General features: G+C 41.8%; 1 protein-coding gene across 5 annotated transcripts in view; it reads left to right on the plus strand.

The window, feature by feature from the left end:
- Nucleotides 1–25,438, plus strand: part of ESRRG (estrogen related receptor gamma) — a 516,565-nt gene that overhangs the window by 295,836 nt on the left and 195,291 nt on the right. The gene's annotated exons all lie outside the window — the stretch shown is intronic.

Here is a 25,438-nt window from a genome sequence, read left to right on the forward strand (position 1 = left end):
ACTTGGAAAGTATGTTGAAAATTTAGATGCTTGATATGTAACTGTGGCTTGTGGCAAAACATAGATGCAACAATCAATAGGCCTGTTCTTCAGCAGGTTTTATTGGCTGTAGAAAACTACGACCAGACAACATAGAGGGTGCTGGTAAAATAGTACTGGTATACTGCCTACCAAGGCATTGTAGCATGGTAAACTACAAATAAACAGCATAAGCCAAAAAGGTGCAATGTATGTATATATCAAAAAGTATCACAGGTACAATATATGTGAATAACACATATTCACAGACAGAGCAATACACAAATATACATCACATACTATAGAAATATTAAGACTGAATATACATCACATACTGTAGAAAAATGTCACATATACTTTGTGGCTGTGATACTTTTTGAGATATACGTACATTGCACCTTTTTGGCTTATGCTGTTTATTTGTAGTTTGCTGATTTTGTAGCATAAGGTTATTCCAGTTTGTACCATTGTAGCATGGTAGACAAAAATAACTGACATTATTGCCTACCATAGAAAAAATATTGCATGCTACCCAAAGCAATCCCTCCCGCTGCATTTTACTGATCTAATAATCAGTGGAAGTGGCTGTTACTAAAGTGGTATGGGTGTTAACAGAATTTAGGGGACATTTCGCATGACAATCAGATAGTGACGTCTTACTTGGATTTCAATGCTTAAATTTATGTAACCATGTAAAACTTGTGGCCTATGAGTGGCGCAAGACTTGCCATTTGTTGCATATGTTTGAAAACTTTTAGAACTAGGCTCAAAGAACATGGTGCATGTTTTTGCTACACTTTTGACATCAACATTCATCTAATTGGTATTCAAAATGATGTTGGTTTTTTGTGGGGTTTGTATATTTACTGTCGTGCAAATGCCACAATAACCTTCAATACCATTCTTTTTTTCTGTTCAAACCTCAACAAACAAAACTCAGAATTTATCGATTTGTGTCATGTATAATTGCCCTTTGGAAAATTATTTTATATACTTTTTCATGGAAGTGTAACAAATTTTGTATGCAGAATAGGATCAAAGACTTTGTGCTGAGTCTATTTTTTAAAAAGTTGTCTTCCCAGTAACAGCTTGTAGTATTTTGAGGTGGATGTAATTTTGCTGACAACAATGAGCAAGCATTTTACGTTTTTATATTGCATACATGGGTGCGAGGCAAGCTGCTTTAGAAAGTGGTTGAACTAGGATCTCCTTTTGTTTTTGTTTCAGCAGAGTAGCTTTTGTTGACTGTCTAGGCGGGGTTAGTTGGGATTCACTTACAGCAGTACAAACCATAAACCATCAGCAGGCTGCTAGTCAGCAGCAGGTGTGAACAACATAAAACAGGATTAACACTGACCCAAAGTGTGCACTATAAACAGAACCCCTGCCTTGCCTTTTACAAGGACAGTCAAATAGAAACACTCGATCACCATACACACCCTGTTTACTAAACACTGACCAGAGGGCCTGTGTAAATGGCTCTGCTAAATTGCTGCATAGATGTAAGTAATCTCTATTACACTCTGTTCCTGTTCCTGTTGCGTACAGTTTCTCCTGGATGATCTAGATTATGAGACCCTTTATAGTATGGGACTTTCTTCTATATTTTCACAGCCTAGGTTATGTTTCTGACAGCTTGGAAATAATGTATCTTAATAAAGAACACATTGTGGTGTGATTGACATAATTGTCATTCTCGGTAGTAATAATCCACAATTAAACTTGTTTTGTGGAAATGTTTTAAACCTATAAGGAACTGTGTGTGTGTGTGTGTGTAAAGTGCCGTCAAGTCGCAGCCGACTTATGGCGACCCCTTTTGGGGTTTTCATGTCAAGAGACTAACAGAGGTGGTTTGCCAGTGCCTTCCTCTGCACAGCAACCCTAGTGTTTCTTGGTGGTCTCCCATCCAAATACTAACCAGGGCTGACCCTGCTTAGCTTCTGAGATCTGATGAGATCAGGCTAGCGCTGTTGAATGAGAAAGAATAGTGGTATAACACATTCCTTTCAAAAATTAAGAGAAGTAATTTCATTTAAAAGGTCAAAGCCTGTTTAAACCATGGGAAGGGGGAGGTATCCAAAGGAAAAAGCGGCCTTGAATAAGGCAGAGGGTTATATAACCTTTCACTGCAACACTCTCATAAAATTAAATCAAGGAATCAAGTGCTAAAACACGGTCGTCAGAATGAATATATTATTTGAAAAATGAGGAAGTTTTAAATAATGATATATTGCTTGTTTTGTAAGGACAATGTTGTTTGCTTTTTGTAATCTTAAAACTGTTTTTTTAGGATTTTATTTTGGTGTGGGTTTTTTTTTTTACATGTATATAATTTAGAATATTTTTTTCTGTGGGAAAATAGGACTTAGTATGCTGACTATATACAGGTAAGTATGAATACACATACCTTTGTCTGAAGGATTGCCAGTTTCCCCCCTATCATTTGCCCCCCCCTTGCAGTGCAGGAGTGGGCTGAATTTTTGCTCTTGTTGTTTATCTAGAATATCAGCATGACAATTTCTGAGTCGGCCTCATTACTCCCTCGTAATAAATTAGTATTTTATCTGACCCAAGTAATTTTAGTCTCTAAGGAAAATGTGTCTTTAAAGTGAGATAGTATTTTTCTTTAATAAATAGTCTATGTAATTTTCTCTCAGCACATGAATTTCTAAGCCAGGTCAGTTTTCTGACAATCTCAGACAACACCCCCGCACGCGCACACACATTCTTGTGAGCACCTGAATATACAGCTAGATTTCTAAAACGGCTCAGCTGTCTTGCGTAGGTGCTTGGTAACACAGCAGTGAGGTTCTCAAAATTGCTGTACACCCTGCAGCTCCCATTGAGAAAAGTAGGGGCCGCTGGGTTTCAGCGCCTTTGAAATGCTGACCCCAATAGTAACAGCTGTGCACTTTTGGTGAATTATGGTATCTAGATTCAATACAGCTAATTTAAAAATACGGCTCTATTTCCACTCAGCAGAAACATCTTCTACTTTTTGAAAGTGCCATTGGAAAAGGCCCCCCCTTTTTTTAACTAACACAAAGTTGCCTTGGGTTTCCCCCTTACCCCGTGAGGCAAGAAGAATGCTTTTAAACATAATCTGTGATTAATAACGGGCATTTTGAAGCCACCGAAATTAATATTACAAATTTGTGACAAAGTTGTACATTTGTGTCGGAGTAAAACCTATTGATCTCAGTAGGACTTATATCCAAGTGTACTTGCATTGGGCTGAGCTGCAGGCAGGCAGCAGAACTCTTCAGGATTTTCTTTTGCTACAAGTACACCTCCTATGCATAATAATACACTTGTAGTTTGGGATAAGAAAACTAGTGTGCCCAAGCTGTAATTCCTTGCTAACAATGTTCAGGAACACTATTCTCCACTCATATCACAAAGAAAGCAGAACTCCAGCCACGTATAAGTGACCAGTAAAATATATTTTCCAGCGAACTGGAACACAAACTTGCACCAATTTTAAAAAGAAGTTTTCATCCATGTGTATGTGGGAGAAGAAGACCATCTAAGTCTCTTTGTGTGTGTAAAGTGTTGTCAAGTCGCAACCAATTTATGGCAACCCCGTAGGGTTTTTAAGGCAAGTGATTAAGCTGAGGTGGTTTGCCATTGCCTTCCTCTGCAAAGTCTTCCTTGGTGGTCTCTTATCCAGATATCAACCCTATTTAGCTTTCAAGATCTGATGAGATCAGGCTATACTGTACCATTCCACATCCCCAATCTAAGTCCACATACCCATAAAATTTCCTTTCTAGTGTATTCAAAAAATAATTTAAGTGGTATTATGTTAATGTGTATCTTAAATAGAGTATCTGAAATGTGCAACCTTGGAATAAAGCATACGAAAACATTTCTAAAACTGGAGCAATTATGACAGTCGTATTCTTTGTAAATTGTAGGTATCTTCAACCGTTTCATCATTGGCCCTGGGTTCAATGCTTTGGGGAAGTAGGTTTTTTTTCTTCCAGTCTTTCTCTAACCTGGTTTGCTCCAAAGTTTTGGAAATGATTACAGTAAAACCCTGGATGACTGCTATGTGGGTGGGAAAATTTGTATTTTTCCACCTATATGGCATCCGTTTTCCCAACCCTGTCCCTGTGGTGCCCACTTCCTTCCCCTGCCTCGGTGGGGGGCTTTTATTTTTTTTTAGAAAAATGGCACTAAACTATCATTGTATCAATATAACGATCTTTTGATATGCTTACAAGTTTATCTGAATTCCTAGCTTTCACTCTTTTAAACAAGGAAGTCTCTAGCTCTTTCCTTTGCAGAGATTTAAAGAGACAGGCCTGTCTGTGCAACGGAAGAGGCTAAAGACTTACTTCCTTTTTAAATGAGGGCAGCTATCATATACATGAGGATGTTTAAATTGTATTGAATAAATTAGGATGTGAGGGAGATCTACCTGTGACATCTCTCACCCCTTTGATTGCCAGCGTTGATTTGGCTGATCTGGCTGCCTAGGCATGTGTCCTCCATCATCATTCCATGTACATCCCCCCTGAAGCTGCACACTCATTGGAAGAGGATAACAATCCTATTCTTTGGTCAAAGGTACTTTTTAAATTAAAGCTGTGAATTTGAAAAACCTGGTATACATATTGGTACAGTGTCATATCAATATAACAATATTATAGTGCCATTTTTAAAAAGATTGCAAAAGCCCTGGTGTTCCAGGGAAGCAGGGGTATCCACTGCTGAGGGACTAGGGCATGTAAGCTGTGGAAACCCTGTTGCCACTGTGCTTTATCTGCACCGCACCAGCAACAAGAAACTGCGCAAGCCCTTCCACATGTGGTAATCACCTTAATCACACTTCTGCTGTTTCTTAACATAATTGTCCAATCCGGCGCTCTGCATTTAAGCAATGTATGCATACCATCCTCATTTATTTCCATAGAATCATAGAGTTGGAAAGGACCACCAGGGTCATCTAGTCCAACCCCCTGCACAATGCAGAAAATTCACAACTACCACACCCCCAGTGACTCCTACTCCATGGCCAGAAGATGGCCAAGATGCCTTCTCAATCATGATCTGCCTAAGGTCATAGAATCAGCATTGCTGACAGATGGCCATCTAGCCTCTGCTTAAAAACCTCCAGGGAAGGCAAGCTTCCCACCTCCCGAGGAAGCCTGTTCCACTGAGGAACCGCTCTGTTAGAAAATTCTTCCTAATGTCTAGACGGAAACTCTTCTGATTTAATTTCAACCCATTGGTTCTGGTCCGACCTTCTGGGGCAACAGAGAACAACTCGACACCATCCTCTATATGACAGCCCTTCAAGTACTTGAAGATGGTTATCATATCCCCTCTCAGTCTTCTCCTCTTCAGGCTAAACATACTCAGCTCCTTCAACCTTTCCTCATAGGACTTGGTCTCTTTGTTGCCCTCCTCTTGACTCGTTCCAGCTTGTCTACATCTTTTTTAAATTGCGGTGCCCAAAGCTGAACACAATACTCTAGGTGAGGTCTAACCAGAGCAGAGTAAAGTGTTACCATCACTTCACATAATCTGGACACTATACGTCTGTTGATACAGCCCAAGATCGCATGTTACATGGATACAGAACAGTATCATCTCCCATACTCTCTTAATATCTATGCTATCCCATAAGAGAGCCAATGTCTAAAACAAACAAAAAGGGAGAGAGGTTATACCTGATTTGCTTCATTGCATAATTCTATTAGTTAAAAAAAAATTACCAATCGTGTTATTCATTTACTATTGTTGCAATCAAAGGAGCACTTCTAGATATTCACTGGTGATTTGGGATTTTGGCTGCAGTCTGTTGGGCCGAAAAGTTGCCTAATTCTCATAAAGATCTTCTTAGTAAGCGTGAGCAGGGGAACCCAAAAAGTCCCAGAGAGTGTATAGAAAAGCATCTCAGCACTATTTTGTATCAGAGCCTATATGTGTACTAAACCAAACAAATTTAATTGGGCAAGCTCATTGAAAACCATGTCTTCAAACCACTTAAAAATTGGCATAAACCACCAGCAGCAGAGCTTGTTTGTCTTTAAACAGAGTTCTCTGACTAATCCGTGTCAGTTACTATAAATTATATTAAAGCTAGTTTACACAATAATAGGTAATGAAAATGAAACCTGCATGACTCCTCTTTCAAATGATCTCAGTACTGCATGAGAACTCTCCTCTTTCCTTGTAGTCCTATGTCATCAAATGCTTTTAATGAGATTTTTGTCTTTATTGGGTCATTTGCATTGTTACTTTTTTAAAAGTCGCCTTTAGAACAAAATTCACACAAAAAATGTTCCTGTGAAAATGTGTTCCCCATGATCAACACAGCTGCCTATTTTTGAGCAACTTTGGACAATAGTGCAACTAGTTCTCGGGGGGAGGTAGGGTTGCCAGGTCCCTCTTTGCCATTAGCGGGAGGTTTTGGGGGCAGAGCCTGAGGAGGGCAGAATTTGGGGAGGGGAGGAACTTCAATGCCATAGAATCCAATTGCCAAAGTGGCCATTTTCTCCAGGTGAACTGATTTCTATCAGCTGGAGATCAGTTTTAATAGCAGGAGCTCTCCAGCTAGTACCTGAAGCGTGGCAAAAGTTCTTTTGCTTGCTGAAATGAAAAGGGCTTTAGACTTCTTGAAAAATGAAACCTGGGAATCCAGATGACGAGGCAGTGTGCGGGTGCTGTAAAGTCACAGCTGACTTATTGCGACCCCATAGGGCAGGGGTCGGCAAACACATTAGTCAAAAGAGCCAAATATCAACAGTACAACGATTGAGATTTCTTTTGAGAGCCAAATTTCTTAAACTTAAACTATATAGGTAGGTACACTGTTTATTAACTTAATAAACTTTAATTAAAGTTTTAAGTCTTAATTAAACTATAGGTACACTGAATAAAACTTGATATCATACTTAATAGTGATCTTATTTATTGATAAAAATTAAATTGTAAGTCCCTGCCATTTCCCCCTCCCCGTCCGGAGTCCTCGTCTGGAGGCCTGGTCTACCACCATAAAAGCCTATTGGTAGACCTGGCCTCCGGCTGAGTCCCATTGGGAGGCCAGGTCTACCCACTGGCTTTCTTGGCAGTAGACCTGGCCTCCGGAGGCCCATAGAAGCCAATTGGTAGACCTGGCCTCTGAAGGGGGACTTTTTCCCCCTCCTCGGAGTCCAGGTCTACCGCCAAAAAAGCCAGTGGGTAGACATGGCCTCCCAATGGGACTCAGCTGGAGGCCAGGTCTACCAAAGAAAGCCCGCCCCACCCAACAGCTGATAGGTGGGGGGGCAGGAACCCCCGAGCCAACCGCCCAGCAATCGCACGGCTAGAGGGGAGGGGAGGCTTTAGCCTCCCAACCATTGAGGGCAAGGGAAAAGGGGACCTGGCCAATCTCCACGGCGGGGGGGAGGGAGAGACAGTGCGCCCACTCGCCTGCTCTCTCTCTCTCTCTCTCTCTCTCTCTCTCTCTGGCACGCCGGTTCTGCAGCCCGGCTGCCGGTGTGAGCGGGCGCGAGAGCAGGGGCTCCCAACCAAGTTCAGAGAGCCGCACTCAACGGGCCAAAGAGCCGCATGCAGCTCGGGAGCCACAGTTTGCAGACCCCTGCCATAGAGTTTTCAAAGGCAAGAGACGTTCAGAGGTAGTTTGCCATTGCCTGCCTCAGTGTGGGCTGAGAGAGTTCTGAGAGAACTGTGACTGGCTCAAGGTCACCTAGCAGGCTTCATGGGGAGGATCAAGGAATCAAACCTGGTTCACCAGATTAGAGTCTGCTGCTCTTAACCACTATACCACGCTGGGGTTCTGTTGTGGCAGTACATCACTATTGTACTATAGCAATTGCCATTTTAAAAAGCTTGAAAAAGCCCTCCAGTGGTATGGTGTAACATGGCAGCTGTGGAAGACTGAGGCAAGGAAAATGGTGTCAACATGGGACATTACAATAAGCACACCTTCCCCCACAGACAATGTGCAAAAGTACTTTGCCTTCAGTATTTTCGAAGAAATCATATCCATCTAGTAAGGTTTGGGTAAGATCTTATCCGAGCAGGGGAAAACCCAGAAAGTGGACATTCTTGCGTGGATGTCTTCCCACGCCCATAACACTCCACTTTGGATGTTTTCAAATGCAGTGATTTTCTCCAGGAGAAGTAGAATAAAGGTTTTAAATAAATAATAAAGTCATTTATGTAGTCTGAAGATCAGTTGTAATTCCAAGAGATCTCCTGCCCCCACCTGGAGGTTGCCAGCCCTAGAAACAAGCCTTTAAATATTCACCACATTCACCAGCTCATAAGTGTTTAAAAATGTGTCTACATGGTTGCTGATCCAGCTCCCAGTTGCAGTGGGATCCCTTTAAGGGTGAAGACTGGCACAAAGGCATCATATGATGCTGCAATGTCTCTTTTGGCTAGGAAATTGGAAGTGGCATTGCCACATTGTGCTATGCTCTAGGGTTTTCCATGATCTCTGTGGTAAAAACCTTAGAGATCAGGAAAATTCCTAGAGCATTGCTGTGTCTTGCAACATGCAACCCTTCTTCATTTCCTGCCCGCTGTTCAGTACTGGGAGAGGGCAGGGAATGCTGATTGATTTTTCCCCAGTAACCTTATTTGGATATATATCCGAAGCTTATCTAAATTACTTGCCTCTCAGGACTCAAAATCAGTCTGGAAATCCTATAAGACTACATTAGTTTGTGAGATCTTACACAGAACCTTGTTTACTTCAGGTGGAAATATACCAATAATTTTAAAATAAGATTTTGTTGGCTTTCTTTCCCACTCTGCTGATCCCCACAATAGTTGACAAATAAAAATTGTAGCTGCACATGAATGGGTTTACGTTTTCTTCAATGCTGGCCTTAATACAGTCAAATCCTGTTTCCTTTTGGATTATTTCCTCTTCCACTTCAGTCCAAATCTTTGTTACATATCTTGAAATGCATATCCCATTAAGGTGTCTTGGTATAAACTCTTTTGCACTAGAGATTCTTACAAGTGCTGTTCGTTTGTGTAAGGAGTCACACCAGATAGCACTGAGGAAGGGTATGCTTCCTTAATGAGTAGATCTTGTAGTCACTGAAGTGGATCTGAAAAAGTGAGGTATCTGATGTCTGTATCAGAGGGGAAAAGATGCCTTTTGGAACGACAGAGAATACCGTATATACCCATGTATAAGCCGAGGTGCCTAATTTCTCCCCAGAAATTAGGGTCGGCTTATAACCCCTCCCCCCCGCAGGCTTACCTGACAGGGCTCCTGGCGAAGGCGGTGGTGGTGGCCCCGGGCCCCCCGCAGGAGGGTTCCAGGGCGGGAGAAGCCAGGCGCGCCCGGCAGCAGGCTTCCCCCGGCCCTTCCAGGGCGGGAGGAGCCAGGTGCGCCCAGCAGCAGGCTTCCCCCGGCCCTTCCAGAGTGGGAGGAGCCAGGCGCGCCCGGTAGCAGGCTTCCCCCAGCCCTTCCAGGGCGGGAGGAGCCAGGCGCGCCCGGCAGCAGGATTCCCCCAGCCGCGCGGCCTTGCAGCAGCAGCCGCAGCAGGCTTCCCCCGGCCCTTCCAGGGTGGGAGGAGCCAGGCACGCCCGCCAGCAGGCTTCCCCCAGCCCTTCCAGGGCGGGAGGAGCCAGTCGCACCCGGCAGCAGGCTTCCCCCGGCCCTTCCAGGGCGGGAGGAGCCAGGCACGGCCGGCAGCAGGCTTCCCCCCGGCCCTTCCAGGGCGGGAGGAGGCAGGCGCGCCCGGCAGCAGGATTCCCCCGGCGGCCGCGCGGCCTTGCAGCAGCCGCGTGGCTTTGCAGCAGCCGCAGCAGGCTTCCCCCGGCCCTTCCAGGGCGGGAGGAGCCAGGCGCGCCCGGCGGCGGCCGCGCCGCCTTGCAGCTGCCGCAGGAGGCCCTCACAGGGCGCTCCTGGCCAGGGGAAGCCGCATGGGCCCGGCAGCGGTGGTGGCGGCGACGGTAAGTTGCCTCCTCCCTCCTCCCCTACCCTACCGTATTGACCCGCGTATAAGCCGAGGCCGGCTTTTTCAGCCCTTTTTTTGGCCTGAAAAACTCGGCTTATATGCGAGTATATACGGTATGTGGATTTTAGAGAAAAGTGAAGGTTATCAATCATCAAGTAAGGAACATATAAGAGATGAGAATTAATTAAACATGTTGTAAATCTGCATACATACTTCCTATATTGCTTTATCTTCTGATTTTGCTTTGTTTTAAGCCTCCACAGTTTAGCTATACACATACTTTGGAGTTAAAAGTTGGGACTAAATCTACTGCCCCTAAAACTGCCAATGAAATCAATGGGAATTTGGGGTTGTAACAAGCAATATGGCTTCAGGGAGAAACCCAGAACAGTTCTTTGAAAGATCGGTTGACACCGCAGAATGCATAATGGCTTGTGACTGGATTTCGATTTCAAACTTGGAAACCACAGTATGAATTGTTTCCGACTAAGTTTCAAAAGCATCAGATGTTTGGGTACATTTCCTTGCCCTTCGTATTTCACATCTATGTTTCTGAATGGGATGCGAGTGAAAGAAAGAAAAATTGTGAGGGCTTCTTTTGGAGAAGATGTGCACTTCCTGTGAGATTTTTTTAAAAGAAAATTGCATTTGGTTAAAAAAGAGTGAGCAGCTGGCCGTTTATTTAACTAACTCCCACAGTTTTGTACATAGATTCTCTTTCCCCCTCCCCACCTTTCTTGCATACCACTTTCTGCTACACTGATGATAATGTACCTGGAAGGAAAAAGCAGTGCAAGTCTAGGCAGCCAGCGTCAGACAGGGCGGTCTGCCATCTGTCCCACCTGCTGCATTCATGTGTCCATCTGGTTCCTGCAATTGCTCATTGCAAGCTTCAACAGAAGAATGTTCAGTCTGAAAAGAAGGCAGTGTGAATTATTTAGGTACTTCTAGAGTAAATAAAGAAAGGGAAATAGAAGGCAGGGTGTGTGGGGTGGTGGGTTAGGAGAGGCGGTGAAGAGCATCTCTCATTCCTGGGTGCTTTGGAACGTCTTAATGCATGACAGCCTTTGATTTGCATATAGATTTAGATGTATAGATGATGGTGAAGATTACAAGCCAATGAGTTTTATCTAGATTTAGATAGCTCTCAGCCTAGTTTGCCCATTAAAATACAGACTGTTTTCAGGAGGAGAATCTTTGGGGACTTTGAGCCTAAGTGAAGCTGATGAAATCTAATGTTTAGAGGCATTAATTTAGCAAAAATACAATATTTCCCTTTTAAGAGCTTTTGGTGCTCTTTGTTAACCAAGAATTTATAAGGGATTGAGTGTCCTGGGAGCATTATACACCATGCAAAGTTCCAATACAGCCATGGTTTAATTTATAGTGATAGGGAATGTCACTGTCAAAACGCATGGTCGCTTTAGCCTCCTTTATCCCCTGTTTCAGCCAGGATTCAGCCAGGATCAAACGCACTTCGGCGAAAACACACGTGTTTGATCCTGGCTGAATCCTGGCTGAAACAGGGAATAAAGGAGGCTAAAGCGACCGTGCGTTTTGGCCCAAAGTGTGTTTCATCTCCTTATCTGTTGCAGTCCAAAAGGGTGTTTAATTCTCCTCCAATTTTTCCATCCAATAACTGATTAGAAAACAGCAAACTATATCTCTGGGTATAGGCATAGAAATAAATGTATGAGTGTATAAAAGAGGTATTTTAAGTAGATGAAAGAATATAGTTTCACTTGTTTAATTAACTTACAAAAATCTGGTGAACTCAAAATATTTGGGTCCATTTCCCCCCTAAAATTCAGCAACTGTGGGTGACTTAAGGTCAACCACAGTACTCCTTCTTTAAAAAAAACTAGCAGGCATATACTGTGTACATTTGGCATATTAGCTTTATCTGTGGTGCTTTTAAAAACATTACTCTTCAATTTTTAATAGATATTAAACTTTTATTTTAATGCAATTTTTATGACACAGAAAATGAGAGAGCACAGGTGTCACATTTCCGTGAGAGGGAAGTATTTTCCATTCCTCAGCAGTCTCTTTTTCCCAGTCTAATTTTATTTGACTTTCCCTGAGAGTAGCATAAAAGCCAAACTTCTCTAAGATGCATCTCTGAAAAGGTATAGGGTTTTGGTGTCATTGGTTTTAGATCTGTAGAAAAAAGGAACCCAGAATCTTGCTATCCCAATTGCTTAGATTTGCATAAAATTCAGCAGCAGCCTCTGAAGGGGTATGAATCAGTTGGATTCCTTAAGATTAGTCCTTGTCAAACCTATTACTTCTAATTATCATACAACCCCCCCTTTTTATGCTTATTTTTAAAGCCAATAAGGCTGCAGCTACTCTTAGAACAATAACATGTGGAATATGTATGGTAATAGATAATGCTATTGACATATGGAATAAACCTATTCTTTTTCAAAGTTGAAAGGTTCTGTATTCTTTACAGTCTTCACTAGGAAAAAAATTAAGCTGTTTTATTACTAAAGTGTGGATACCTGGGTAGAATTTACATAATTAAAACTAGACACTTGTGTTGGTTTATTACCACACCAGCCCTTTTCCTCAGAATTTACATTGTTTGTTCATTCTACTAGAACAACAAATCTAAATGGCCTTGTTGACAAATAATTGCAGTTTAATGTCCTGTCTTTCTCTCTCTCTCTGTGTGTGTATAAGAAAGCAATTACCAGTTGCCTGACTACTCACCAACCAGGTGAATCGCTATTAGGTTTGCCAACCTCCAGATACTCTAATACAAAAAATCACCTGTACTGTACGGTAATAAGCTGGAGAAGAAACAGTACCCAACTCTATATGCCAAAATATCAAATGTGTATTATAATACAATACAGTGAATATATACAGTGAAGTGCTAACAAAAACTTATAAACAACCTAAACAAAAATAAACATGAAACATACAGTTCTTCAATTGAGTCCAAAAGACCTCTAGACGTTGTAAAGACTTATTTATAGTCCGTTAGAACTTGCGTGTATCTTGATGCTTAATTTTCAGAAGATCAAGTGGAATCTTGATTCCTTGGAAGAGGTAGGTAAAGGTAGGAAAACGTCTTCCGGAATTTTTTAAAAAATGTTTTTCGCAATTGATGCTTCTTCAGCCTGTGAAATAGAAGTTCAAAGGCGCCAAACTAAGGGCTGCAGCTTTCCTTGTCAATGTTCTTACAACTGATCTCCAGCTGATAAGAGATCAGTTCACCTGGAGAATATGGCCGCCTTGGCAATTGGACTCTATGGCATTGAAGCCCCTCCCCAAACCCAGCCCTCCTCAGGCTCCGCCCTCAAAAACTCCTGTCAGTGGCAAAGAGGGACCTGGCAACCTTAATCAACATTGTTTTGCCAGTCTGCAGTGCCGGTCAGTGTGGACTATCAAACAATGTTGATTCATCTTGTGAGTGAATAGTCAGGTGATTGGTAAGGCTCCTGCAGTTCTCCACCTCCAATAAACCATCGCTCAGTGGTAGAGCATCTGACTGGCACTGAGGAGATCACAAGTTCAAACCCTGGTAACTCCGAGGGGGGGGGAGCACGTGGCAGGTGAAAGGCCTCATCCTGTGATCCTGGGCAGTTGGAGTAGACGATACTGACTCTGATGGACCAATTATCTGAAGGTATTGGATACAATGCTTCCATATTAACATACCACACTCTCATTAGTACATTATCTTGATACTTACAGGACAATGATTAGCACATTACGTCTGCAGGACAGTACTCAGCTCAAACCCAACCCCTCTCTGACTCTTCCTACACACTTGACACTGAGAGACACTGTCCTTCAGTGTTACTACTCTGAAGATGCCTGCCACAGCTGCTGGTGAAACGTCAGGAAAGAAAATTCCAAGACCACGGTTACACAGCCCGGATAACCTACAAGAACCAATGAACTCTGACCGTGAAAGCCTTCGACAACATATCAACACTTTAAGTGTTGATAAATACTGTGCAAGAGGGGAGTCTGGAATCAAGCAGAAATAAATTAGATTAAGGGGGTCTAAGTGTCACTTCTTGCTCTACAGTTGCTTCAGTGTGGTAGCAACTTGATGCTGGGAGCCATTTGGTATACTTGTTCATCATATGAATTGGTCCTCAGTGCATCGTTTGCTTCCCTACCACAGGCAAACGTTTCTGTGAGTGCCTTATGGCAGAATTAAGACAAGCCATATTGCCCAGGGGTGGTGGTGGTGGCTAATCCACGTGATGAACCTGTATACCCAATGTAATTTAGGGCAGCCATCATGCAGAGGTAGTCTCATCTCTCCTGTACACAGACTGTCGAATGCTAAGAATCCATTGCTTCCAAGTAACATTATTAGTGTAGAATAAATAATATAGCACCATCAGCATACCTGATGCTTATTCCATGATAAGGTGGCTCCAGTGCGGGGTCACGCTGGCTCCTAAGGAGCATCGCGGGGGGCCCCCTTCAGGAATGGGCTCTTCAAGAGGCTCCTGCTCCAAGGAGCTTACATTCCAAAGTGTCAAGAAAACATGGTTGGGAGAGGAGAGTATAGCAAGGAATGTATATAAGCAAATACATTTGCATGTACCTGGTTGAAGATAAAAATGAGGGCAATTAAGTAAGGAATTTGTTTGTAAATTGTGATATAGTTTAGCTCAGAAACCAATCACAAGTCACGACATAATATTTTATTACCAAAATACCCCTACATGACTAAAGCCAATAAAAAAATATTACCTTCTTAAAGTCTGTTAGAGTCGTGAATAATGTTTTCACTTAGTGCTTCATTTATCAACAATTTATAAACCAAAGCAGCCATTTAGAGTTGTACGACTTAACAGCTAGCTTTTAATTTTGATATCTGATACCATTAATGTGGATGTTTATAGCATTATTTATTAATTATAAGAGTATAAGGCTGCATGCATGCCACTACATAATAACATTGTACAAAATGCTCCATTATCTCTATACCATATTACAAGTGGCATTCTTATTTTCCCCATTTGTTAGTTAATATTTAGAGATATGAGGGAGGTTTTCATTGGGTTGGGGAAGAGCAGATAAGGGGGGAAAAGGCTGTCTAAATGTCTGGATTGGATTCTCTTTTGCAGGATACCTCAAGATATTTTGAGAGCAAAGCTGTTAAACTTGGCTTTCTGCAGGAAAGTATATTTCGAGAGGCAAGAGTTATATATCTAATGGTCTGAGACAATCCTTTTGGGAGTGCAAATAGTGATTGCACTTGGCAAATTAAGTTCAAGTGTAATAAAGATGCAAGGTTGGATCCAACCATCTTTTCTCCTGGTGAAAAAAGAAGGGATCCCTTTTGATCATCAAAGCGGCTATGCTGAGGATCATGGGACCTTGACCAATAAAAGACATGTGGTTTGGGGAGGGCTGCTGTATGGGGGAGAACTGGGGGAGACTGAGTGAAAAGGTTGGCTGGATATAACTCAAAGTGTGGCTCCTTGTCCTTTTCTGGATTAGTTATCCTTTTTGAGTGAAGACAGGACAGAGTGAGACAGAAGGAGATTGTAGGAGAGAAGTTCATTTCTCTGGGAAACTAAATTATTGTATTACCTCAAATGACACATTTGCGCCAGAGTTCCGGCATGAGAAATGAGTCATATTAAGAATTAGTTTGGGCAGGCTTGAATAGCACCCACTTCACTTCCTTCCGCATATTGCATCTCTAATGTTGCCAGTCCCTTACTTTTCGTAATTGCTAAATTCATTTTCAAAAATTAGTGAGGAGTATAGGGAAAAGTTCAGTAAATGAAGCGGTTTTGTCCAGCTGTGAGACCAGTTAAACTGTACTATTGTGCGACTGACTGCTGAGGGACGTAAGAAAGATAAGTATCCATAAACTTTTTTTTTCTTGCCTGTTGCAAATTCTGTAAAGGTCAGTTGAAGGAATTAGAATTTCAACTAGTATTGTGAGATGTAAGGCTTTCAATTAATCATGCCTTTTTTTGAAAGTTGGGAAGGTTTTCCCCAGCAGGCAGACAACCTGTGCAGAGCAGTAAGAATCCCACGTGCTTTTGGAATGCTTGAATAACTGCATCCTTGGAAGGGCCTGGGAAGACGCATGCCGTAGTTCCTTTTTAGAAAAACATCACTTAATCTGTTTCAGATGAGTTCCTCAAAAGATTGGTTAAATTGTGGGGCTTGCCAATTTTATTCTTCCTCTTGACAAATTTTATTTGTATGATCAGATGCTTTGAAAGTAATTAATTTGCCAATGGATCATATTGTTACTTTTAAGTTTCTGAATAGATCAGAAATGGAGGAAAATGAATATTTTAAAAAGTTATAATAGGTCTGTCTGCCCATATTTTTGCCAAGTCTATTTCGATTTTAAGAAAGAAAGAAAAACCTCCCTATATTTTCTTTATTCCCACAGATCCTTCTCATAGAAGAAAAAAAGGGAAGTGGACGAGCTGCATTGGGGGATGTGTGAGGGAGAGCTAGTGAAACAATTCAATGTCTTTTCCCACTTTGGTTATGTGTTTATTAAATTGTAGCACATATTGAATGGGTGAATGTGTATAAATTAAACAACTACCAGAGCATTCTGGTAGCATGCAAGTTAGAAATGAATGCCTCAAAGGAAATTATGAAAGACAAGCATTGCTAGTATTAAGAGGCACCTGAAGAGGGTGGGTTCCTTGCTTGTTTCTTCAGGTTCTTTTTCTGGCACCGCAAAGATATAAGTACATTTTTTAAAAGTCAGTTTAGAATTTGAGGATTTTTGCATTAATACTCAGGTGATACTATTCCTGTCACAGGGTTTCAAAGTGTAACTAGGGGAAGTGGCATAAGTGAAGGTATGGTGCTACTCATTTTATAGTATTGCCTGTCCATCTGTCCACTAGAATGAGCCACTTATCATGCTTCTAGGTTTTTCTCTTTCAACTTTAAGAATTATGAAAGGAAAATTCCAATTTTTCCTGTCCCTTTATGACAGGTAGGCTGAAGATTGTGGCCATTTGGATTAAAAACATATCCATCACCACCAGCCGACAGGTTATTATTATGTCTCCTTTGAATATATGAATTTCATCTGCTATGTATTGGAAGTCTAAGAATGCCAACTTTTTATATAAATAATTATCTCACCAGTGATGTACTGCATACTGTTGCCATATTTTTTCACTTTTACAGCATTCTTGGCCTTATCACCCACAACATAAATCTTAAGCTTTCATATTTAATAAAAACCTTTAGACTAGCAATCCCTCTGTAATGCAGAGTCAACCAATCACACATCATCATTTGGCTATCATTTATTTGTTTTCCTTTGACAGATGCTTTAGAAAATATTCCAGTTTGGGTTTGACGGCATGTTTGTTATAGCCATGTAATAAAATAAGGGGTGGTCATATTTTATGGCCTAATTCTAACCTTGATGTGCATCTCCCAGTTGAGTGTGCTTCTAAACTGTGTGTGTGTGTGGGGGGGATGTATTTTAGCAGAGTTAACTGATTTTTATTGTTTAAGTTTGGGGCAATGTATGTAGCTGATGGTTAAAGAAGGGTTCATCTTCAATTTGCAGCTATTTTCTATATTAAGGTTAGGGATGTAACATTTCTGGAAATTTTGATGCCAGGAAAAATCTTATTATTATTTTTATTTTTCCCCCTGATTTTGGATGGATGGGATGGAAATTTCAGAGAGGTATGTCATGCTTGTTATCAACTGTAAGCTAATTTGATTGCTGTTATTACATAAAATGTACCATTTATAAGTTGATCATTATACTATTTGGCATATTTCTGAAATTAACCAAGAATATATGCCTTAGTTTCTACAAGCAAAATTGCAAATATACACAATAGTAGAAACAGAGTGCTGCAAACTGCTGCACCCTATTCTACTTTAGTACATGTACAGTATAATCACAAACAGAGTTACACCCTTCTAAACCCATTGACTTCTACAGTGAAACTTTGTTTAGGAGTAAACTTGTATAATGTTTGCTATCTGAAGAAAAATGAAAGGTGAAAATATAAAACACACATTTTGTAGTAAATGATAGAAAATTGTTTCTGTCCAAATTATGCATCATGTAAAGTCACAATAGGTAATATTGAACTATTCAATGGAATATTATCTTCTACTGGAAGATAATATACATTACTGCATACTAATTATAGCCAACATTAGTCACATTTAAAATCAGTCTATCCTTGAAAATGTGTTATATAGGTCTACAGTATACACCGAGGAATTATTCTCTAATGGACATGTGGAAGTGTGCTTCCAAACTGGGAGGGATTTGTCTTACATAAAAATCTTCATACCACATATTCTGAGTGAGCAACAGCACAATCCTATGGAGAGTTACTCCAATCTAAGTCCATTAACTTCAATGGGCTCAGACTAGAGCAGTGGTGGCGAACCTATGGCACGCGTGCCAGAGGAGGCACTCAGAGCCCTCTCTGTGGGCACGTGCGCCGCTGCTCCTGCTTTGTGCTGCCAGCGTCTGTCCCGCAGGCCTGAGTGGCGGCAAGACTGGAGCTGGCTCCTGCTGCCTGCGCCACCCCCGGCCCTGCCCTCAGAGAAGGAGTCCCATCGGGGCAACCTCTTCCCTCGCTTCTCACCCAGAACTGCTGCTGCTTGCGCAGCCTGGCCAACTTCCCCGAGGCTGCAGTAAGTGGGCGATCCTGAGGTAACACAGCGACGTCGTCTTGCTTTCCAGCCGTTGCAGATTCCTCCCCTGGTACGATTGCCAAAGATAGGACTTTTTGGAGGACTTTGATTCATAGGACTTAATACACACACACACAATTGCCAACCTCCAGTTGGGGCCTGGGAATCTCTCGGGATTACAACCGACCGCCGCTCTACACAAATCAGTTCCCTCCCCAAACTCCGCTGTCCCCCAGATCTCCAGGAATTTCCCGGCCTGGAGTTAGCAACCATATTCAGGTTAAATTGCCGTGTTGGCACTTTGTGATAAATAAGTGGGTTTTGGGTTGCAGTTTGGGCAATCGGTCTCTGAAAGGTTCACCATCACTGGACTAGAGTAACTCACCATAGGATTGCACTGTAAAACCTTGACTTAAAAAGCATTTCACTCATTCAAAAAAGACAATATGGCATCTGAGGGTTTTTCCCCCAACTGCTCCTCGAAACTTCCAACTTTTTCTATTGGAAAAACTATTGTTGTTTTGCTTTTTGTTTTTCCTGGGCTCTGGCATGTCTATATTTAGGCACAATCCATTTGGAAGTTCTTGAGTACTATCAGTCTTGAAATGAAAAAATGAATGGAATTTAATTTCAGTGGTGCTTGCACAGGAAAACTTCCCAGTAGACTGTGACTTTCATTCTCTCTCCCCCCACCCCAAGCAGAGAATCTGGAAATGCAGAAGTCGTCATACATTTGCTCCATTTGCTAACCTTCCCCCCTCCAGTGATTTTCCCGGGTACATAAATATAACCTATGGCACCGTGGTCCCAGCTGCTAGGAATTTGGGGATCATTCTTTCTCTCTGAACACCTTCAGCTGAGAGTATTTTATTCTTAAACTGAAATCAATGAGATTTACAGGCAATTTATCGATGAAACGAGTGTATGCCAGCCTAGTTAATTCCTCAGATGTTCATTCTGTCTGCTTCTTATGCTTTTATTTAACAGAAACCTTCTACAGAACCAATTTTGCTTCAGTTAATATTTGGATTTACAAAGAGATATCAAAGCCAGTGTGGTGTAGTGGATAGATTGTCAGACTAGGATCTGTCAGTCCCCAGTTCGAATCCCACTGTTGCCAGGGAGGTTTGCTGGGTAACCTTGGGCCAGTCATACACTCATAACCCACTTCAAAGGCTTGTCATAAGGATAAAGTGGAGGAGAGACAAACAATGTCAGCCCTATTAGGGAGAAAGGCAGGGTATTAATAAAGGAAGCACAGTTAAATCCTGATAGCATTAAAATAGCTGTATTATTAGGGTTGCCAACCTCCAGGTGGTGTCCGGAGATCTCCTGCTATTACAACTGATCTCCAGCCGATAGAGATCAGTTCACCTGGAGAAAATGGCCACTTTGGTGATTGGACTCTTCGGCATTGAAGCCCTTTCCCAAAACCCGCCCTCCTTAGACTCCCCCCCAAAATATCCAGGTATTTCCCAACCTGGAGCTGGCAACCCTATGTATTACATAACAGCTGATTTTTGTGGCACACAAGGAGTAGAGGTGTATTTGCTGTTCTAACTTTACCCGATCCACAGGCAAAAAGCCTATTAACTTCACCAAGTATCTTGCTTGAGAGATGTCCATTTAACATAATAAAAGATGTAATCCAAGTGGGCATATAAAAATAGTATATTTATTTACATTATTAATTAATGTGTGGCATTTATGGGTTTTATAATTGTTGTGTTTATTGGGGTTTTCATAATTTTTATTTATATTGTAAGCTGCCTTGATTTCCGCAAAAGAGAAAGGCGGCTAACAAATACTTTGAATAAAGCGAATAAATAATAAATATTAAAAGAATATAAATCCATGTTTCTCAAAATTGTTCTCTTACACACAGATACACAGAGACACACAGAAAGGAATGTATTTGTTTACTTAAAAAAAATTGGGGGGAATGAGGAACTGTCTTGAATATTCTTAAAAATACTTATCCTGTGAATACATTTGCTTTATTAGCACACACAGTGAAGAAATGAAAGCCATTTATGCCCATTTCTTCCTGACCTTTGCTCTGTGAATCTGAAGTCAAAGCTGTGGCACATAAGGCCAATGGCATAAATAGCTCTGAATTGCACACAGTAATATGTGAACAATGTGTAGCTGTGAAAAGCCAAAGGTTTTATCTTCTTCTTAGGCTCTGTCAGCACACTTGCTAAAATGTGAAAAAAAGAAAAGGTTCAAATAGATACTGTATATTGTATCTTTTTTATAAACCAGGCCTGATATATGTTAGTTCACAGTATAATCAGGAACAACAAGTACGGCTGTAGTAAAAACGTTTAGGTCCGCTGATTTCAGTGGACTTTTAAGGGGGTAACTTGGCTTCACATTACAGGTCTGACCCCGGACTTAAGGTGTCACCTGATTTGGGTGGAGATGCACTACCCTTGCAGGGATAGTCCATAGTTTGGGGGTACTCTTGATCCAAGGCCTACTGCTGGATAAGTAAGTGGCAGCTGTGGCCAGAAGTGCCTTTCACCAGCTTTGGCTGATCAGCTATCTGGGCAAAAAAGATCTAGCCACTGTGGTGCAAGCCCTGGTTACACCTAGATTAGATTACTGCAATGTAAGGCTGCCCTTGAAAAGTGTTTGGAAACTAGAGTTGCCAGGTCCTCCCCTGGCTACAAGCAGGGGATGGAGGGTGAGGTTGCCAGATCCAGGTTGGGAAACTTCTGGAGATTTGGGGGTTGAGCCTGGGGAGAAGAGGTGACTCAGTGGGGTATAATGCCACCGAGTACATCCCCACAAAAATTCATTTTCTCTGGGGAACTGATCTCTGTAGTCTGGAGATGAGCTGTAATTCCAGGGGATCTCAAGGTCCCACCTGGAGTCTGGCATCCCTATTGGAAACTTCAGCTGGTGAAGAATGCTGCAACCTGGATGTTGACTGAAGTGGGTCATAGGGACCATATCACTCCAGTCTTTGCCCATCTATACTGGCTCCCAGTTTGTTTCCAGGCCAGTTCAAGGTGCTGACTTTGACCTTTAAAGCACTATATGGCTTCTGACCAGCTTATCTGAAGGGTCTGCTTACTTGCTTACGAACCTACTTGACATCAAGTCATCTTTTGAGCCACTGCTTTGGGTGCCCCTGCCTTCTGAATTTAGGTGGAGCGGGGCAATGTGGGAAAGCGCCTTCTCAGTCATGGCACCAAAACTCTGGAACTCTTTCCCCAGAAAGACTCTCCTGTCCCCTTGTGTTGTCGTCTTCCTCCAGCAGGTGAAGACTTCTTTTGTTTCATCTGGCATTCCCTCAGTGATCCCACCTTCTTGCCCTATGTTTTAATGTGGTGTTTTAATGTTTTTGAACATGTATTTTTGCTTAGTTTTAATGATTTTAATTATTATAATTATGTATTTTTGTTTGGTTTTAATAGTTTGTAAGACATAGAGCACCTTGCAGTATGTTTTTAACCTGTTGCAGTATGTTTTAACCTGTCTACTCTATCGCCTCCAAAGTCTACGTGGGTCTTGGAGGTGGCAGGTGGCGCCTGCCGCCTCCAAGACCCATGTGGAGTTTGAAGGTGGCACAGAGCTGAAAGCTGGGCTTGACTGAGCCCAACGTTCAGCTCTGTGCAGTCACCTCCAAAGTCCATGTGGAGTTCGGAAGTGGCTGGACCTTTTCAGGTTTAATCAACCCGAAACACCTTGATTATCTGAAAAAAAGCTGCTATAGGGATTTTTTTTTTTTTTTGGATTTTTTGAAAATGTTCAAGTCTATTAAACCCAAACCTGAAAAATACTGGGGTAGGGGGAGGAATGGTGCACACCCCTAATAATTATCTGTGACTTTCATAGAGAAGATATTAAGGTGCTGGATTTTGCTTTCTTTATTGAAAGAAATGGCTTAGCTATTGGTCCCTGCTATTTCTGTCACAATGTTTGTTGTTGTTGTTGTTGCATGATGTTAATACAACAGCAACATAAGAATTGCCTAGTTGGATCAGGCCAAGGTCTATCAATTGTACCACTCTGTTTTCAGCACTGGCCATCCAGATGGTCCTAAGAAACCCTATAGACAAGGTTGGAGGATAGGAGTACTCCATGTGTTTTTGTACAAATATACATAGATATATTATTCTGCTTTCATACTCCTATGCTCCACATTTTCCTATAAAATCTTCTTAACTTAAATATGCATTATTTATAAAAGTACTTCGCCATTCTGACTGCCATCAGCAGCTATTTGCTATGGCAGCAACAAGTATGACAATGGGGCTGTTGGTTTACGACGTCAAAAATGCACTGAAAATTGGATTACTCTCTTAGAGGTCCTGGGCAGCTAGATATAAATATGTCTTCCAAGGTTAATTCCTGCTATATTAATTCTTGCCTCTAACCCCTCTATGGCTGCAACAGACCTAAAGTAAAAAAAAAAAAGCCTTTTAGAAATTATTGTCGAAGGCTTTCACGGTCAGAGTTCATTGGTTCTTGTAGGTTATCCGGGCTGTGTAACCGTGGTCTTGGAATTTTCTTTCCTGACGTTTCGCCAGCAACTGTGGCAGGCATCTTCAGAGTAGTAACACTGAGAGTGTTACTACTCTGAAGATGCCTGCCACAGTTGCTGGCGAAACGTCAGGAAAGAAAATTCCAAGACCACGGTTACACAGCCCGGATAACCTACAAGAACCTTTTAGAAATTATTAGAAAGAAGTATGATGATCCCTCACGTCCTTTCTTATCCCTGGCACTGTTCTCTTGTTGTACTGTACATACAGTGGTGTCATTACATTAGTCTCAGGCCAGAGGTCCATCTGAATGTCACCAGCTGTTCTCTTTCACTGATCTTAGATCTCTTTAGTCTAGGAATCCAAGCTGTGGAAGGCTGGACTGCACCAGTTGTCTTGGGCAAAGACGTTCTAATGTAAGCAAACTCTTGATTTTCTCATTCTTTGCGCTGAACTTTTTTTTCTCCAGTGGATGATTCCAGAAATTTGGAAATCAGGCAATAACAGAGATGAAAGGAACTCCCCTAGATTACATGCAATTGAATGTTTAATAGGCAGTTTTATGATTTCCTTTAGCTTCTTGGTTTTTGTGCAGTTCAATTTAGTCCTTCTCTGTTTGCACAATGCATATTGCTGATCATCTTTCAAACTGTATTTTTTTTCTTGGCGTCATGCCTCTTTGTGTTGAAGATTGTTATGCTTAAAAATACATAAAGCTTTAGGCTATTCACAGCTACACATTGCTCACACATTATTCTGTGTTGGCAAAAGCTGTTTGTGCCACTGGCTATTTTTATTTGGGGGGGGGGTGTTGGTGCAGACATAGCAAAAATACTGTGTGTGGGTTGTTGTTGTTTTTTGCAGTTTGGGGGAATTTAAAGTAACCTTTCCATCTAATGTAAGCAGCTTTATTCTCCATAGTAAAAGATGTTCAAAACACACTTAGTAGGGAGGTTTAAAAAATAACAACAGTTCTCAGGGGTCCAGTATATGCCGTTTGGATCCTGTTGCAGTCATTCAGGAAATTCCTGTTGAAATAGTTATGACCAAACTTCTTTTAAGGTATCAAAAGGTGTATCAGTAGCTCAGATCTTGAAACTAAATATCCTGTAGTATAAAAGAGGGGTAGACTGAGTTCCATCTAGCATAATCTCCCTTCGCCCCGCCCCAGTGCTAGAAACCCAGTGCTCAACTCCTAAATTTTCAAAGCAAGAACATTCAGGTTCCTAAATAGGTACCTTCCTTATGAATATAAGGATTGCCTGCCTGACTCTAGACTGCTGCAGCACTCTTTGCAAAAATGCTAACAACCAGGCAGGATCAGGTGAGGGCTTCCGGGAGCATGCTGGAAAGCTGACTTAGAGCATCTGAAGTTACCTACCCAAGAAGAACAGAATGGTAAGAAGTGGAGCCAACTAGACAGTGTGTGAGGGGACAGGATAGGAACAGAAGCTGGAAGTACTTGAAGAGATGGGAGTGGGCAGGTGTCAACCAGGGGATGCTGAGATCTTTGGCACGAATGCAATTGCCATTTGAATTTATCTGATCAAACGGCTTGTTTGCATGCAATTTAGACTCCTCACTGGAGTGGGTGGGTTTGAAGTTCTGCTATGAGCAGCTTTGTTCCTGAGTAGCAGCCCCTTGATTTAGGTAAAATGTACTTTAAAATGGACTCTGGTCCCCTTACAACAATCAAGTTTGTACTACAGGTCATGGCCAGACAGCACCTTGATAAATAAACAATTTATAAACTTGCATGTTGCTTGCGGTTTTTGCATTTGCACAATCAACCAAATCTCAGTCACCAGAGTAAAAGACAGTTATCCCTGTGGTGATGGTTGGGTCATTAAAGTCCCCACTTTGTCCTCGTGCAATCAGACGCATTTATAAACACACTGTAAGTCCTACTTTTTATACCTGCATGGTGGGTGGCATTTATTATGGTGGTGCATGGTCAGAAACTACAATTCCCATAAGGCAGTGTGAGATTGGACACACATAAATTCATCCAGGTCTGGGCAGTTCACTGGTTTTTAATAAACCCTGGGTGATAAAGCCGTAAAAAACACAGGGAAAGATGCTTTACTAGTCAGACATCAACTGTGAAACGTTAAATTTTGTTTAAGTAATGTAGCAAACACCAGACAGAGATGTCCATGGGTAAGAGGCAGGTGGAATACAGCTATGGCAAAGTAGGACATGACCATGCTTGCATGGTGCTGTATATTTTAACAGTTGAACATGTTGGATTGTCCGGACACAGGCAAACTGTTTGTCAAATATTTGGCTGTGATGATTGCACCTTGCCAGCAGGCAGTGAGCCAAAGCAGCTCATGATCAAAC

The sequence above is a fragment of the Euleptes europaea genome, chromosome 7 (genome assembly GCF_029931775.1).
Source record: "Euleptes europaea isolate rEulEur1 chromosome 7, rEulEur1.hap1, whole genome shotgun sequence".
In the NCBI taxonomy this organism is placed as follows: domain Eukaryota; kingdom Metazoa; phylum Chordata; class Lepidosauria; order Squamata; family Sphaerodactylidae; genus Euleptes; species Euleptes europaea.